This window comes from Triticum aestivum, chromosome 6B (assembly GCF_018294505.1).
Source record: "Triticum aestivum cultivar Chinese Spring chromosome 6B, IWGSC CS RefSeq v2.1, whole genome shotgun sequence".
NCBI classification, from domain to species: domain Eukaryota; kingdom Viridiplantae; phylum Streptophyta; class Magnoliopsida; order Poales; family Poaceae; genus Triticum; species Triticum aestivum.
The window spans coordinates 161298767-161303603 of record NC_057810.1 but is presented as its reverse complement, the minus strand read 5'-3'; the positions used below and the strand labels follow the sequence as shown (position 1 = coordinate 161303603).

General features: G+C 43.2%; 1 long non-coding RNA gene across 6 annotated transcripts; it reads right to left on the bottom strand.

The window, feature by feature from the left end:
• Positions 1-369: 369 nt before the first annotated feature.
• LOC123136330 (uncharacterized) lies at positions 370-4269 on the bottom strand. 6 transcript variants are annotated; one of them, XR_006466784.1, is made up of 7 exons: positions 4055-4269; positions 3740-3965; positions 3358-3552; positions 3046-3171; positions 1799-1898; positions 1231-1443; positions 370-1130 (listed from the first exon to the last, which is right to left on the bottom strand). It is a non-coding gene; the product is annotated as an uncharacterized lncRNA (long non-coding RNA). The 6 variants fall into 6 exon arrangements; XR_006466786.1 differs by having other exon boundaries at positions 1231-1446; positions 1799-3171; XR_006466782.1 differs by having other exon boundaries at positions 1799-3171.
• Between the last annotated feature and the right edge of the window lie 568 nt (positions 4270-4837).

The window sequence follows — 4837 nt, the reverse complement described above, 5'->3', positions numbered from 1 at the left end:
CGTGTTGTTGATGCAATGTTGGAAATTACTCTACTTGCGCAACCATATTTGAAGCATGAGTACTAGGAATAAACTGAGATGGACCTTGATCAATAAAGCATGATATTCTTTAAAAAAAACTCGGATGAACCTGACGCTGCTCCAATATGGGATTGACTGCAGTGACACCTCCCGGTAGAACGCGTCTGAGGCAACAGATTCATTCTCTTAATTTTTTTGTAATAACAATCTTTGTAAAAAAAATCGACCACGCCACATCGGCTAGCCCAGTACTCATTCGATGTTCGCACAGCATCTTGTGACAGCATGGTTGCAATATGTGCAGCGGCTAATGCAGCACCAATAGGAAGTGATCAGAGAAAATGTAGATATAGGAACATGCCTTGTTAACAAATCATCATTTTTCACAATACTTCACCACACCGAGGGGTGGCTTATTTCCCGTGTGACACACGGTTACGTAAAATGTACACAGGTTTAGGAAAATCCTACTAGCTCACAAGACAACATCAAATTGTACAAATTGGATGCAACACTAGAAACAAAGCTAACTACCTAACTGCCCCCTCCAGCCGGATTGCTGTTTCAGTAGGAGGCACTGCATGAAGCACCATACTTGGGTTTCTACACGTATTTCGACGGTGACCAACATACACCACAGTTGGTGCATTTCAGCTACCTCCTCAGTTTCTTCGGTATGTCACCCCTGTCTGGTGTGATTCCGTGACTCCCATAAAATCCATGACTTGCGCCAGAATAGCATCATTAATTGAGATGCCGCATGTTGATCCATTAAACACCGTCACCACAGGCATGAAGCAATTGAACAAATTTTATGCACCTTCAGTGAATGACAGAACAACATTTTCGTGTGCTCAAAGTTGCCACACTCGCATAGAAACCGATCACCCCTCCATCAACGGTGACCTCATACACCACCTTGCACCATTTTGTCAAGCCTCTCCGGATGGTGCCGCTGCACTAGGTACTTCACGCGTTGCTAAACTGGTTCAACCTTGTACTGCCCTGCTTCGTACAGTATCTCGCCAAGCTTCTCTAACATGGGCACTAGTGTACACCTCACTCGCATGCTGCTCCAATGGCGTGTTCGCTTTCATCACCGGTCCTACCTGAAATTCATGACATGGGCTCCACAAGTTAGAACCCCGCCCATATGATTGAAAGCATAATTTATGTAGGTCCAAACCAAAAAACAGAAACCGCACTCACCCTACAGGAAAAGCCAACTGTGCAGGACGATGAACACCACTTCTGAAACTTACCAACGCGTTTAAGGCAAAGTCCACTTTGTTACAATGTTCCACCAGATGCAGGGCAACCATAGGTCTTGTTTGGTTATAGGGGAACCAGTCCCCTAGTGGAATTAATCCACCCAGTGATTGGGTTGATCCCCTACTTGTCAACCTAGCAACCCTGCAATCCCTGCTATTGATTAACTATTTGGTTAATCCCAGCTGAGTATAACCATTCAAACTGGTCATATGTGAAACTGCTCATCGAACATTTTCCAACTGTAGCGGTATTAAGCACAATCTGATGTATAATATTTCGTAAATATAGCACAACAACATTAAGACATTTCACAAATATGGTAGTAGTAGGCATTTAAATTTTCCGGCATGAGAAAGAATGATCTACTCGAAGAGCAAACCAAGGAGAATCTGTGAATGATAAAAAAGGAATATGTTTTACAGGAACAACAAATGGGCTTTCATGTGGGCCCAATGTTCATTCTTGGATTTATTGTGGCAAAACTAGTCGCGAAAACAGAACTCACTCTGCAAGAAGCTCAAGTAAACTAAGAGTTAATTAGTTCCTTTCTCATCACGTTGGCAAGCCTAGCAGCCTCCTCCACCATCTTCTCTAATCATCGCGAACTGAAACATAGTGTCAAATACTAAAATTCTTGTAAGAAACGAAAAATTAAAGGAAACAGCAGTAAAAAATAATAATGGAATCTCAGTTCATGGCCTCATATACCAAACATCAGATCAAACCCATGACAAATGTGAGGCATCTTTTTTCTGGACACTACATAGGTCAAACCCGTGACAAGGGTTGAAGTTAATTCGTGTGAAGAGAAGAGACACATAAATGAATTCAAAGTCTTGACATGCATGAATGCAGCATGCAAACAGATCTTTGCATGAACAAGCAAGCAAAGACTTGGCAAAATGAATGCAGCTTATCCATTCTCCAAGAAAATAACCAACAAAAAAATTGGCTTTGTTGGCAGCTCAGAAGTCATCTAATATATGTGCAAGAACTAGCAAACAACAAGAACAAGGAGAACTATTTGTGAACTGTTCAGGTTATGCCAATATGAGGCAAAGGAAAAAAAGGGCTTTTTCAAGCGAACATGTGTGACAAGAGCTGCGATGCTGTACAAAAGCTACTTCAATTATAAGACTTAACAATTATCAAATAACCATGGACTGCTGATAAAACTAAGGCCAATTAACTACATTTGAAGTGGATGGAAGCTGATTAAAAGTTTAAAACCAAGAAACTACACAAGTGTTCTTGAGATGCTAAATATAGTACTGATGCAAGGTCAGTCAATAAGCCAAATTAAGTAAAAGTACTGAATTCAGTACGTCCTTAAGGTGTAACATATCGAATTAAGTAATTCACATGTGAATGTCACTCTCAATCTATAAATAGTCTAGGCTAAAAATAGGTGCTGCATGCAAGAACACAACTAATACTCCAGATCCTTACTCAAGTAAAATAGAACACCTCATCCTACCGGGCTGTCTAATAAATTTAACACACCTCAAAAGTATCTTCTGAATGCCAATTCTTTTCATTTTAAGAGTGATCGTCGACACCAATACAGGCAATTTTTGGTGGCGCCGAAAAGCTATATCCAAGAGAACGTTTTATGATGGCAATCGAGTGTATAAATTATACTGTACACCTTGCCGAAGCTAATATTATTTTCACGGAGCTGCTTAACAAGTTCACGTGTATATATATCGATATGTCTGTGTGAAGGCCAGTATACTTTCTCACCATACTTACCTGTAAGAGAGTGATTGTGGGATGTCCTGTGCTCGCTTATGTACTAGCCGTTGTCTTTTAACCGGAGCCCGTATCATCGCTGGGCACCTACATCAACAAGACCGTGTGTTGCTTCTTCTTTGGACCCTGCAAAATGTTTGTAACGAATAACAATGTGTCAGATTTTTTATTTCTTGGCACAAGCATAAGTCTGGTACATCAGCTCAGTTTTGTTATGCCAACGGTGAATCAAAAATAGTACTAACTGAGCAACCGCAGACTATCTCCTGCATACAGTTTGTTCTCTCAATGTTCAGTCTGCTTTTTCCGTACCTAATTCCAAACCCAAGTTCCCAGGAATACATGTTGTGATAGTCATATGCTTCTCCAAGCGAATCAAAGTTGTTTCCGACTGTAGGAACTACGACAGTGTCAGTCTTCTTCTATGCACAACCTGTCAATGTTTTCTCCAGGTCACTTATTCTGCCATCAAAGTGGACGTTCAAGAGGTGTATGCCTCACTCGGACCTGTGTAATTCACAAAGGAATCACTACCACGTAATCAAAAGAAAATTTGCTTTGTTAACTATGATTACACGACATGCAGGCGCCGCACAGCAACATCGATTACCATGATTCATCACTGTTTTTTCTGGCAGTGTACTAAAAAATCAAGGATAATTGAGTGACCACCGCAGAAGTGCTTCTTATATACCTCTTCGTCCAGCCCGGTGCCTGAGGACCATCCTTCCCGATTGACTCCTCTGAGTTGGGCGCCGACAAACTCAGCCCCTCACAAGTGATGTTCAAATCTAACTGTAGTGTGACCACCGCGGCGCCCACATCACCAATTTTGGACTGGGCGGTTGTGCGAACCAGAGTTTGGGTGGCTTCAGCATCAAGTATGGGACTCGCCGCCGCCAAGATCCGGCAGGGGAAACCTATGCAAAGAAGGGAGCAGAGTACTAAGTTGCGCGGCGAGTCACATCGGCAATCAGCATGCACGAAATGCGGGAGCTATGAAACGTACCTGTCGACCGGATCTGACCAGAACTAGAATCAATCGCCTCCGGTCTCCGCCCTCCGCCATCGCCATGGATCCGAAGGGATAGTTTTTTTTTCAAAAGGGATTTTTTCCATGTAGGCGATTTGCCTCGTGCGGCGGCTGATGGGATAGATTTTTTTCCCTATAGGCGTTGGGGTGGAGTGGGTGGACCCGCGCTGCCATATATGCTTATCCGCTAGGAACCCGCCGTTTTGCGTGACGGATCGTTAATGCACCGGGAGCCCCCGTCCTGTACGAACGGAACAGATCGTTAATATCAAACGGTGGAGTCACTGTTCGACGCTAAGTACCCCGACCTGCTCCATACGTTCACATTCAATACACGGTGCGACGCGTCCTTGTTTCGTTGGTTGGCGTAGCGAGAGCACACGAGCTCGTCCGCTACATCGCCACTCTCCTTCGCGAAGCTTCGAGACTACCTCCACTTTTCAACTTTCTCTTTTGATCGGTCACAACCCTATTTTCCTATGTAAACAATCCTGTCACAACCATATTAGGCTAAGAATAAACAAGTGTTCATGCCTCAGAGCGAGTAGACATGTAAACGCAAAGGCGATGATAGTCAACCTGATGCACATCAACTTTACACAATCCCTCTACTATTTCAGCACGACAATGAAAAAAGACAAGGTGGCACGGTTGTTAAACCCTGCCTAACCAAAACAAGCTATCACTAACCGCTCTCCATTCCTGGTGTTGACCCTGTGCGATCACACTTTCTAATACTATCTTACATGGCTAATCGCA